This window comes from Dipodomys spectabilis, unplaced genomic scaffold, assembly GCF_019054845.1.
Source record: "Dipodomys spectabilis isolate Male_0828 unplaced genomic scaffold, ASM1905484v1 ptg000026l, whole genome shotgun sequence".
NCBI lineage: Eukaryota > Metazoa > Chordata > Mammalia > Rodentia > Heteromyidae > Dipodomys > Dipodomys spectabilis.
Window position 1 is genome coordinate 4,515,817 of NW_024870703.1, and position 13,311 is coordinate 4,529,127.

A 13,311-nucleotide genomic window follows, 5' to 3' on the forward strand; every position below is an offset into this window, starting at 1 on the left:
TGCCCTGATACCTCCCCATTATCACCCGCCCTTCCACACTTACCCCCTCCTTTTCCTCCCCCTCCGCCCCCCCCAGCGGGGCAAGGAGGAAACCCGAGAGGAAACAGGGCGTTGAAGGAAGGGACTTCACGATAAGAGCTGAGGTCCTATTGGCCTGATGGTTGTATGGGCGCTTCCCATTGGCCGATGGGGCAGGAATCCCCGCCCCCTCGTTCCCCGCCCATTCACCCCTCCCCCCGCCGCCCCGCGGCCCTCCCCCGCGCCCCTGGCCAGCCCCGCGGCGGGGAGGGACCGACTGGGAGAGAGCCGAGGCTCCGTCGGTGTCAATGGCTCCTCCTGCCACGGAGCAGCAGCAGCAGCAGCGGCAGCAGCAGTGGCGAGGGCGACCGGGCTGAGGAGGAGGAGGAAAGGCTCCTTTAAGGAGGAGGAACGACGACGCCTCTTTTTCCCTCTATCTCCTCCCTTTACACCCATTTCCCCTTCGCCGAGGAGAGAAGGGAGGGAGGGGGAGGAGAGAGAAGAGGCCGAAGAAAGAGAAAAAATTCCTCGCAGAAATCTCTTTCAGGGGGTGTGGGGGGGAGGACGAGGGAGAAAAGAGAGCCGGGCGCCCCCCGCTCCCTCCCTCCCTGCTCTCCCTCGCTGCTCCCTCGCCCGCCCGCCCGCCTACTCCCCCCGCCGCCGGAGACGCCGCTCGGGAGCCGGCGGGACCCGGGTCTGTCTCCTCGGCCGCCGCCGCCGCCGCGCCTCGCCGGGGGAGCCCCGAGCGGGCGGACGCCCTTTCTTTCTTTCTCTCGCTGCGCCCGTCTCTCTGTCTCCGTCCCTCGCGGCCGCCCCGCCCGGCGGCCTCGGCCTTCCCCGTGCGCCAGGGCCCGCCCGGCCGGCCTCGCTCGGGCTCCGCGGGTCTCTCCGGCCTTTTCTCCGGACTCGGGGTCCCGCTCGGTCTCCCCTGCCCGCTCCCCCCGCTCCCCTTGCGCCCCTCTCCTTCCTCCCCCCTCCCCGCCCGGCTCTCCGGCCCCGGAGCTCGCCGTGCGTGTGCGCGTGAGAGTGTGTGTGTCCCTCCGCCAACGCCGCCACCTCAGCCCGGCAAATGAACTCCGTCCGAGCCGCCAACCGGAGACCCAGGCGAGTGTCGCGGCCGCGCCCGGTGCAGCAACAGCAGCAGCAGCCCCCGCAGCAGCCGCCGCCGCAGCCGCCCCCGCAGCAGCCCCCGCCGCCGCCGCAGCAGCAGCAGCAGCAGCCCCCGCCGCCGCCGCAGCAGCAGCAGCAGCCCCAGCAGCAGCCGCCGCCGCCGCCACCGCCGCCTCCGCCGCTGCCTCAGGAGCGGAACAACGCCGGCGAGCGGGGTAAGGCCGCGCTCCCTCCCGCCGGCTCGGGCGCCCGGCCCGTCGGGGCACTGCGGGCGGGGAGGCCGGGCGGGTGGGGGCGGCCTGCGCGCCCCCGGGATGGGAGACGGCGGCCGGGCGGAGGCGGGTCCCGAGGTGCCGCAGTGTCAGCCCCGGGGCCGGGCCGGCAGGAAAAGCCGCGGCTTCCCGACTCGCTCGGGCTCTGGTTCAGGCCGCGCTTTGTTTGGTTTCGGGGGCTCGGCACCCTCCAGCCCCCGCCCCTCCCTGGGGCTTCCCGGCTGGCTCGCGCACCCCGCGGGAGTCTGTTGGCGGCTGGGGAGGGGGAGGGCCGGCGAAAGGTGGGAGCTCTTTTCTGCCGCCTTCCCGGGTCTAGCCTCCCCGTTTCTCCTGGTAGGTGGGGGGTGGGGGGCGGCCGGGAGTGTTGGGGTGGTGGGGTTGGCTGGGGAACTTGTTTTTCCCTTTTCTCCGGGTGGCCTCCCCCCTTCCTGTGGCGGAGTGGGAGAGGGAGAGGGGTCCGAGGGGTCGGTGGTGTTGGCCAGGGAAAACAAGTTCCCCCGCCTCCCCCCTTCGGTCACGGGGTAGGGGGGGAGCAGCGACTCCTCTTCCCAGCCCCACGGTGTTTGCTGCGCAGTTTGCCTTCAGTTACCGAACCCCCGGGAAGGACCCGTTAAATCAAGACCTTTAAATAAATATCGAATCCATCGGCCATTTCCAGCCCCCTCCCTCGTGTGCAGTGCAGTTACCCTTCCGCTCGGTCGGCACCCCCTCGCCTGTCGTCCCCTCCACGCCGCGGTGCACCCCTCCGTCTCTTCCCGGGGCTTGAACACCCCTCTCCTAGATCCGGCCCCTTGGGGTTGTGTGTGTGTGTATGTGTGTGTGTGTGCGTGCGCGCGTGCGTGTGCACGCGCGTGTGTTGTGGCCAAGGCCTAGTGAAATGTGTCATTTGGACCCAACTGTGCAGCGCTGTCTGGTAACCACCATTGTCTAAGGGCTGAGGCTCCCGGGGTTGGATTCCTGCTTTCACAAAAATAAGGTCCAGATCTGCTTGGGTGATACAGTTATTTGGGGATGTTGGTGAAATGGGGGATGTTGCACCTTCATCTCCAAACACAACTTCTCTTTAGTAATTAGCTGCTTTCAGTCGGAGTGGAGGTCAGTACCATATTTTTTTGTGCGTGGTTGTTGTTTTAAGGACGAGAATTGTTAGGAGACATTTTGCATGTTTTAGTTGTCGGATTAAGGTTAATTTTAACATGCATTGGTTGTCACACCTCCTTTGGTTAAGTGGACTGAGATTAAACGCATTTTTAAAATTATACTTTGTAACCTGAAGAACTGTTTCATTGTTGTAGTTAATCAAAACATTTAACAAGTAAAGGAGATCTTAATCTGAAAAATAGTTTAAAAAGGTTTGCATTGGACACTGTTACAGATAGTCTGAGAAAGCAGTTTGCTATGTTGCTTGAAAGAAGGTAATGTTTCAATCCAGTTAGAGGTCTTGTGCAACATAATTGGTAAATGTTTTGATTTTTTGATATATTCATCTTTTTGTTAAATTAAAAATCTGTAGTCTTATCACTTCCTCTCACATAAGTATATCAGAGTTCCTCTGGTGTTTTCATACAAGTAAGAGTCAAATCTTCAAGAATTGGCTCCATATATGAGAGCTCACGTTATTTTTAGAAAACAATGAAGTGAAATTGAAATGCTAGAGTTTAATATTAAGAATCCTATAATTACAGGAAGCTTTTTCAAGACGTAATAATTTGGTAATATTAACAAGGAATCAATATGTCAGCAAAACTTAATTTACTTCCATTGTGCATTTTTAAGTGTTTATTCTGTATCACCGTGTCATGATTTGCATGTAATTTCAAACCTTGCTGAGTTATTCTTGGGACATTTTTCTTCATTAGTTCATAATTACTAGCTACCAAAGACAATTTCTACTTACTAAGTGTGGTGGTGGTTGTTAGTCACATATTAGAGTGTCAGTTTTCCTTCTATTGATGTTTAAAAATTGACAAACAACTTGTCAATTCATCAATGAGAAATTCAGTACGGACCTAACCAAATAGTAAGTGAAATCCACTGTAGGATTATTGCTTTGATCCAACTAGTAGAAACTGTTCTGGAGATTCATGTTGGCACAGAAAGGGAAAAAACTTGCTGATGCCTTCAGAAAAAATGGTATGTGTCTTTCAGAGGGCAAATAAATGTCCTCAAAATAACTAAAACACCAAGATGAATTAAAAACTAAAATAGTTAAGGGTTTGCTGGTCTATATAAAGACAAAATTCTTTGAAAAAAATCTCGTTTTGATTACCTGGCTAAAATACACAGTTCACATATTGATGTTAGCTAAATGTTCTTAAAAGTTATATGAAACATAGAAAGTCACTATTTCTAGTTCAGAAAAGCTTTTATTGATATTTGAGAATATTCAGGATTTAATAATTGTCATAAGCTTATTAAGGAAGGAAAGCTAAGAAGTATTTGCTGGTGGCTCTTCTTTTCTAGCCTTTTTCTGACACTTGATGAATATGTAATTCTTGCATTAGTCTTGGGTAGAGTTACATAATAGTAGATCAGCCAACTTTCCAGGTAGGGAACTGAAGTGAGAGTTACTGTTTTTAGACAGTTTAGTGTAATCTGTGTGTAATCCATATGTAATCACATAGTCAATATGAAGATGCACTTTAGGCTTTATAATAATTGGCTATCTTGTTACACTTTTTTTTTTTTTTTTGGTCCTGTCGTGGGGCCTGAACTCTGGGCCTGGGCGCTGTCCCTCAGCTCTTCAGCTCAAGGCTAGCACGCTACCACTTAAGCCATAGCACCACTTACCGCTTTTTTTTTTTTTTGCTTATGTGGTGCTGAGGAATCGAACCCAGGGCCTCATACATGCAAGGCAAGCGCTCTACCACTGAGCCACCTTCCCAGCCCTTGTTGGTACACTTTTTTCAAACAAAATTTCTGTTCAGCTTGTTAAGCACAAAGTCTTAGGCTTTTCATCCCTAGAAAAGGAGTTCTTCTACATCACATTGGGAAAGAGTGTCCTGGGCATTTTATGAGATGTTACCATGTTATCTGAAGTGGCCCATTGTCTTTAGATTTATTTATTTATTTATTTATTTATGTTGGTTGTGGGGTTTGAACTCTGGGCTTGGGTGATGCCCCTGAGCTTTTCAGCTCTAGGCTAGTGCTCTACCACTTTGAGCCATAGCTCCACTTCTGGTTTCTGGTGGTTAATTGGAGATGAGTTTCACAAACTTTCCTTCCCCGGGCTGGCTTTGAACCATGATCCTCAGATCTCAGCCTCCTGAATAGCTAGGATTACAGATGTGAGCCACTAGCACCTGGCTTAACCATTAGCTTTTAATTATCTTAATTTTGGGGCTTCACATAGCAATTTTAGGCTCATACAAAGTAATTTTTGTCCCATGAAATCAAATTTTGATAACATAGTCCATGATTTGATGAAATCGAAAGTATATCTTGTTGGATTTTTGATAATTTGTTTTGTTTATATATTTATATTTTTTAGTTGACAAAATTTTACAAATTTATAAAATACTATTCCAATGTGTATATTGTATATGTGTACATCATAAAATGTTCAAATCAAGTGAGAATATCTTCTCTGATTTATCACTTACCATTTCTTTGTGGTGAAAACATTCAATATCCTTTTTCTAGCTTTTTTTTGAAACACATAGTACATTATTATAGTCACCTTAATGAGCAGTAGAAAACTAAAATTTATTTTTCTTTTCTAACTGTAAGCCATGTTTTCTCCATCCTTCTCTTCCTCCAACTCTCCTTAATCTCTAAATAATTAGAATTCTACACTGAACTTCAATGAGATCAATGCCTTTTTTAGATTGCACATATGAATGAGCCCATGTGGTATTTTGTCTTTCTGTGTCTGGTTTATTTCACTGAAGATAATGATGTTCACTTCCATGCTTATTGTTTAAAAAAAAAAGATGGGATATTATCCCTTTTTTTTTCTGGATGAATAATTATAAGTGTGTATAAGATCAATCAGTCAATCAGTCAATCTCACATGTTTACCTATTCATCAGTTTATAGACACTTAGGTGGTTTCCATACTGTTGTGAGTAGTATGCAATACACATGGGAGTATACATGTTTTTAAACATAGGAATTTCATTTCCTTTGGTATGTATAATGTTTGTTTTGTGTTTTAAAAGGATTTTAGCTTTTTCACCCTTTTCTGCTGAATTTATCTTTATCCTTTTGTATTTTCTAGAAATATGGGGGAAACTTGGAAATTTTCAGAAGGGCTGTATGGATAGCCCAACCTCAGGTTGTTGTATTTGTTAAAACTAATTTCTTTTTAGCTTGGCAGGATGGTAATCACAGTATTTGGGAAGTAGAAGCTAGAGGATTGTGAGCTCTAGGCGAGTCAGTTCTACACAATGAGACTCTCTTCCTTCCCCCCACTCTGAAAAAAAAAAATAGCCAAGTGCTGGTGGCTCACATCTGTAATCCTAGTTACTCAGGAGGCTGAGATCAGAAGATTGCAATTCAAAGCCATCCCAGAAAGGAAACATCTGTGAGACTCTTAACTCCATTTAGCCACCATGAGAAGCTGGGTGCTCATGGTTCATGCCTGTAATGTAGCTAGGAGGACTGAGATCTGAGGAAACTGGGTTTGAAGCCAGCCTGGGTAGCAAAATCCATGAGACTGTTACTCCTAATCACCAAAAAAGCCAGAAATAGAGGTATAGCTCAAATGATAAAGCACTGGCTTTAAGCAAAAAAATCTCAAGGACCTGAGTTTCAAGCCCCTGGACTGACACAAAAAGAAGAAAAAAAAAAGAGTGGGTGTATGGCTCAAATGATAAAATGCTATCCTTCAGCAGAAAATGCTCAGGGACAGTATTAGAGCCTTGAATTCAAGCCCCAGTATAAGTGTGCACATACACAAATGATACTTATGAGGAAGTTTTTGAAAGTAAGTGTAATTTTTCTCTGGGTACTAGAAAATTATAGGACTATATGAAGTGCTAAAAATTCAACTATAAGATAGTTACAATTTAATAAAGTACCTGTACTTTATTACATCTTGTTATAAATTTATAGTCTAGGTCTGGGAAGGTGGCTCAGTGGGAGCGTGCTCGCCTTGCATGCTTGAGGCCCTGGGTTGTATTCCTAAGCACCACATAAGCAGAAAAAAAAGCCGGGAGTGGTGCTGTGGCTCAAGTGGTAGAGTGCTAGCCTAGAGCTGAAGAGCTGAGGGACAGCACCCAAGCCCAGAGTTCGGGGCCCACGACTGGACCCCACCCCCAAAAAATTTTGTAGTCTAAAGTTTTAAATTTTGTTGTGTAAAACATATATCTCTTTAGATCCATGCTTGCAAAAATCCCACTTGTGGAGGCTGGGCAGGGCAGCACACATCTGTAATACTTGCTACCCAGGAGAGTACAACAGGAAAATTATGTGAAGTTTCAGGCCGGCCAGAACAAAAGGGTCTATGAACCCCATCTCAACAGATAAAGCTGGGCATAGTGATATGCCAACCATCCCCTACTCCACCCTGGGCCAAAATGGAGACTCCATTTCAATAATAACTAGAGCAAAAGAGGGCTGTAGGTGTGACTCAAACAGTAGAGTGCCTTCCTAGGAACCACAAAGTCCAGAGTTCAGAACCTTAGTACTATTCCTCCATAAAAGTGAATGGGGCTCAGGTGTGATTTAAGTTGGTAGAACATCTCCCTAGCTCAAATGCCAGGTTTAATACCAGTACCACCAAAAAAGGGGAGGGGGTGGAAATGAGAGAAAAATCATCTATGAAATAATGCAGTACATAATACATAGAATATTCCTAATGGAATTATGTATATTGTATAATCACTATACCAATATGGTGGCATAGTCATGTATGCCACATATACCTTTCATGTAATTGTTCTAGCACACGGTATTTTACCTTCAGGTTTTTCATTTTGCTCATAGAATAGGGAACCACTGCAACCTTTAATAGTGGAATTTTGGACAAAAACATGATTTTTCCTGTTTGAGAAATTAAGTGCTCTGGGGCACTACTCTTCCATCTGGTGCCTTAACCTTCAAAGTAAATCCTATGGGAGAAGTGTCATTCCTCCCACCCCGTTTTTTCTGAGCACAGCCTGTTTTTCTCATATTGAGAGAAAGCCTGTAATCCCCACTCAGGAGGCTAAGGCAGGAGTATCACAAATTCAAAACAGTCTTGCCTACATATATGTTATATGAAAAAAATAAAACTTTAACGAATACAAATGGAGTAGTATCAGTGCTAAAATTTTTCGAGCAAGGCTTCAAGGTTATCCATTGTATTATTTTTCTTTCTTTAAAATTCTGATAAATCCAAGGAAAAACTACCATTTAGCTTGGAAATTTACCAGATAAGGCAAGAACAACTACCATAGATCCTGACCTGTTCAGTAAGGACTCCCTTTCCCCAATCTCCTCACATAGATTTGAATAATTCAAGGCTAGTGAGTACAGTTGTTACTCAGAGTCAAGGAGGCCTGGTTCTAGGATACTTGGAACCTCCATACAAAACTCTGCAAAAGCTCAAGTCTCTTGATTAAAAAAAAAAAATGACATAGTAGAGAATTTGTGAATAGCATAGCCTATACATATCCCCCCAAATTCTGTAAGTATCTCAAGATGACTTATATTACCTAATACAATGTAAATAAGATGTAAATAGTTGTTCTACAGTCTTTTTAGGGAAGAATAACAGAAAAAGGTTGTTCATGGCAGTTTTTTTTTTATTATGGACACATGACATAATTTTCCCACCTACGTATTTTCAGCTGGTTTATCATAGGGATATGATGAAACCCATAGATATACAGGAACAACTGTATTTTATCAGCTTTCCCTTTTCTCAAGTATCTTAACGTTAAAAACAACCATCTGTAATAATGCGTATCAATGTGAAATGTCATTTTTCAGTTTCTTCCTAATAAGATACCCTTATTTTTGTGTGTGTCTATCTTCCCACTTAACCTTTGAAGCATAATTTGTTTTCAACTTTACATTTCAGTAGTAAACTCTTCAAGTCACTTTTTCTTTTTTCAATTTATATTTTTAACTTAGGGCCTTAACCTCTTGCTCCACTTTTTCCATATCTTCATTCTGGTTCTTTTGCTTGTTAATTGGAGCTAGAGTCAGACTTTTCTGCTTGGAGTTAATTAACTTCAGACCAAGATACTCAAATCTCAGCCTTCTGAGAGCCCCTTATAAGTGAGTGCCTGGTTTGAATTACATTCTTATCTTCTAAACAACACAGGTCAGTATTGGAGATTAATGGTGAAATACTACCCTAAACTGCAATTGAATACATTTTGAAGTAAAATTATGGTGACACTACAAGGAATGAGAATAGAGTAATGTAAAGAGTTCAGAAGTAATCTGATACTGATTAACTGCTTAACATTGAGTAAGTAGTGTAGTGTAAACTCTCTGTGCCTTCAGAAACTTTAACATAGGGTTAACATTTGTCTTAAAGAATAACTAAGAATAAAAGATAGTGACAGGTACGTACATTATAAATGCTCAGTAAATGATAGCTCTATGAAATATGAAAATAATGACATTAGTCGGGCACCGGTGGCTCACGCCTGTAATCCTAGTACTGAGAAGGCTGAGATCTGAGAGTCACGGTTCAAAGCCAGCCCGGGCAGAAAAGTCCGTGAAACTCTTTTTTTTTTTTTTTTTTTTTTTGTCGGTAGTGGGGCCTGAACTCTGGGCCTGGGTGCTGTCCCTCGGCTCTTCAGCTGTAGACTAGCTCAAGGCGAGCACTCTACCGCTTGAGCCTCAGCCTCAGCCCCACTTCCGGCTTTTTCTGCTTATGTGGTGCTGAGGAATGGAACTGAGGGCCTCATGCATGCAAGGCAAGCACTCTACCACTGAGCCACATTCACAGCCCTCCATGAGACTCTTATCTCCAAAAAAACACTAGAAAACCGGAAGTGGTGCTGTGGCTCAAGCGGTAGAGCACTTCCCTTGAGCTGGAGAGCACAAGGATATTGCCCAAGCCCAGAGTTCAAGCCCCACGACTGACAAAAAATAAAATAATGAGATTGTATACAAAAATAAACCCCCCAAAATAGTGTGTCAAGTCATTTAAAAAAAGTTTTGACATACCCAGCAATTTGACTTACATAACTTGATATAAATTGAGAGTGATTTTTTTTTATTTTTATTGTTTTGCTAGTCTTGGGCTTGAACTCAGGACCTAGTGGGCACTGACCCTGAGTTTCTGTTGCTCAAGGCTAGCACTCTACCACTTCCAGCTTTTTCTGTTTATGTGGTACTGAGGAATCAAACCTGGGGCTTCATGCATACTAGGCGAGCACTCTACCACTAAGCCACATTCCCAGCCAGGGAGAGTGATTTTTTTAAAAAATTTTTTCCCTCACCCCCTACCACCACCCCTACCCCCTAACCCACCAAAGTTGTAAAAGTTCGTTTTTTGACATAATGTCTTGTACATCTCATTGTTGTAATGGGTCCACCTGTAACCCTATTTAAACAGTTTGTTTTTTCCCTTCCCCTCCACAAATTAAGGGAGAGTGATTTTTAATTGTAAATAATCTTACATTTAATGAGCTGAGATTTTTTTAAAGACAGAATAAGAGAGAAGAGGAAATTGAGATTTGAAATAGAAACATCTAACTTTTGAAGGAGGATACACTAATGACATTGTTTGTTGAGTCATTTGGTTTTACCTTTTTCAAGTAACCTGATGATGATTTTGCTGCCCATGTAGACCTGTCTCAAGAAGAAACTGCATTGATTGACCAGGACATATTTTTCCAGCATGTTGATGAGACCACTAAGCACTTACTATACAAAAAATGCTAGAATTTCCCTGAATTACTCATAAGTTATGAATAAAGAGTGTTAGGTCATTTTAGATAAGTAGTTCAGGAGGGGAAAAATGTGAGTAAAATAATAGTATTAGACTTTAATAGTGATTGTGACTTGTTTGTGGACTAAATATGCTTTCCTTGTCAGAGTGTTTTAGTTTGTTTTATGAGTAACTTGGTGTTTTTTTTTTCTTTTTTAATCTTTGGCTAACAGAAGGTAGGTGCTTACACTTAATCTTTTAAAAAATAGAGAAATGAAACTAACTAACTTCCTTTAAATTATTTTGGTTTAAGGCAAATATTGAAATACTACTTTGAAAATTAATATATTAATTTCATTTATTTTCATTTTAAAACATCTAAAAAACTTCTGTATGATTATTGCTTAGTCTCTTAATTTCTACTCTTCTAAATTGGACATTGTGAAATTATGTTCAGTAGAGGGGGAAAGTTATTAAAAACTTTTCTCCCATTTGGTGACTAAACATTAAAAGCCATAAAGTAATACTTCTATATCTCAAGAGGAAATAAAAAGTGCTCATTCCCCTTTGTGTGTGTGTGTGTGTGTGTGTGTGTGTGTGTGTGTGTGTGTGTGTGTGTGTGTGTGTGTGTGTGTGTGTGAGAGAGAGAGAGAGAGAGAGAGAGAGAGAGTGTGTGTGTATGAAAGAGAAAAGTGAAAAAATGCCTGCTTTTCTGTTTTCTCAATCTTAAAAAATACTTAGAGTGGAAATAAGTAATCTGTGCTTTAAATTACTTTTCGAGTAATAATCTTAGTTTCACTCTTTTCTCCTAATGAGCAATGACACTTTTTCCAGGTGGCTGACCTGAGTTGTGGTATTAAAAGTTTTTCTTTAGTGTGGACTTAACTAGCCACTATATGGGTTCAACCTGGCATGGGCTTAAACATCGTAATATAATTATCTGATTTGAATCAAGATTAGTCTGTTTTGCCACTTGACTTGGATTCGGATGCTTTCTTGACTAGGATTCAGGGTTTAATAGGACAATTTTTTTTCTATATCTAAGCATTGATTTTGTATCTTACATACATAGTACACGTGTACAACGTGTGGTTTTGTAAAAACCTTAATACTCGGAGCTGGAAGAGAGGAGAAGATCATCTATTTTTCCCTTGTTATGTTTTATTACAGACAGGATTGGTGACATCTCACCAATATATTTTGGAAAAGAAAAAAATCAGACTTTAAGAAGAATTAAAAGTGTATAGAAGCCAGGTGCTGGTGGCTCACACCTGTAATCATTGCTGCTCAGGAGGCTGAACTCTGAGAATCATGGTTCAAAACAAATTACCCATCAAAAAGCCAGAAGTTGGGCCTTGAGTATAAATGCAGGGCCTGAGTTCAAGCCCCAAGACTAATACTCCACCCGCCCCCCCCCCCCCCAAAAAAAAAGAGGAATCTTTTCAGACTTGTTTCTTGGCATGGAGGAAAGATGAAAGAAAGGGGAACAAAATTATAACACTATTCTTTGAAATGTAATATTTTTAATTTAAATGGTTTAATAATAAAATTGTGGAACTGTACATTTTTCCTTTACATATAGGATCAGCTGTGTTTGTAGCCACTGAATCCATAATTGTGTGTAAATGACTGATAACTTCACAGTCCTCTGAAAGACATTTGAATTCTTTTTTTTTTTTTTTCTTTTTTGTTCGTGGGGCTTAAACTCTGGGCCTGGGCACTCACTGTCCCTCAGCTCTTCAGCTCAAGGATAGCGCTCTACCACCTGAGCCACAGTGCCACTTCTGGTTTTCTGAATGGTTTATTGGAGATAAGAGTCTCACAGACTTTCCTGCCCAGGCTGGCTTGGAACTGAGATCCTCAGATCTCAGCCTCCTGAGTAGTTAGCATTACAGGCATGAGCCACCGGCGCCCAGCTTGGGCATTCCAATTTTTAAGAGTTTGATTATGATTCTTCTCAAATTTTGGTACTTTAGGCCCAGATAGAGATAGGTGAAATATAGTGGCTTGGAAAAAATGGTTTTGGTAGGAGCTACATACTTAGGAGGAAAGGAGCATCACATTATAGAACTAATTTTCAATTCTGATTCTAATAACTGAGTTTCTACTTCTGCTTTTAGACTTTCTCTTTTCCTTTTTCTTTTTGGCTGGTCCTGGGGCCTAACTCTGGGCCTGGGCGCTGTCCCTGAGCTCTTCAGCTCAAGGCTAGCCCTCTACCACTTGAACCACAGCGCCACTTCCAGCTTTTTCTGCTTATGTGGTGCTGAGGAATAGAACCCAGGGCCTCATGCATGTAAGGCAAGCACTCTACCACTGAGTCATCTTACCAGACCCCTAGCAATTTTTTATTTCTTGAAGTTTGCTTAACCAGCCTTCCTCCCTTTCTTTTCCAAATGACTTATTTTGGGTTGAGAACTAAAATGGAGAAAAAATTAGAGTTGAAACTGGTAAAAGTGGTCATGTGTATGGGTCATTTGAATTAGCAGTGATTATATGGGTTAGAGAACTTCTCTTTCCTTTTCTCCCCATAATACAGGCTATATATAGCATATATGAATTTAAATTACAAAAATAATGTTTTATTAATCTTTTAAAGTTAAGCTTGTAATTGCAGTAAGAGCACAAATGGTATGTAGCTTGATGACACTTTACAAAGTGGACATGGCTATGTAACCAATGATACTTAGATCAAGAAATGAAATAGTATCATCATCCTAGAAGTCTTCCTTGAGGTTCCTCTCAGCTACTATTCCCACCCTTGTCTGTCTAAATATTACTTAGATAAGATATCATTAATAGTCATCCAATGTATTCCTGTGTGAATGGCTTCTTTCCTGTAAAATTTGTTTGTGAACTTCATTCATGTAGCTGCTTGTAGCATTAGCTTGTTCATTTAATTTTTTAAATTGTTATTATAAAGGTGATATACAGAGGGGTTATGAGTACATTAATTAGGCAAGGGGTACATTTCTTTTTGGACAGTGTCACCCTTCCCTTGTGCTCTCCCAGTTTCCCCCTCCCATCCCTCTATCCACAAATCACGTAATTCATTTTCAACATAGTGTCCAGTGAGTACCTTTGTTGCATTTTTTTCCA

At 42.8% G+C, this 13,311-nt stretch overlaps 1 protein-coding gene across 2 annotated transcripts in view; it reads left to right on the top strand.

Moving 5' to 3' along the window:
• The first annotated feature begins 1,258 nt into the window (after positions 1–1,258).
• Positions 1,259–13,311, top strand: part of Fbxo11 (F-box protein 11) — a 92,567-nt gene continuing 80,514 nt past the window's right edge. For both annotated transcript variants that reach the window (XM_042675519.1, XM_042675520.1), the window contains exon 1: positions 1,259–1,343. The gene's annotated coding sequence lies outside the window, so the exon portion shown is untranslated. The remainder of the gene's footprint in view (positions 1,344–13,311) is intronic.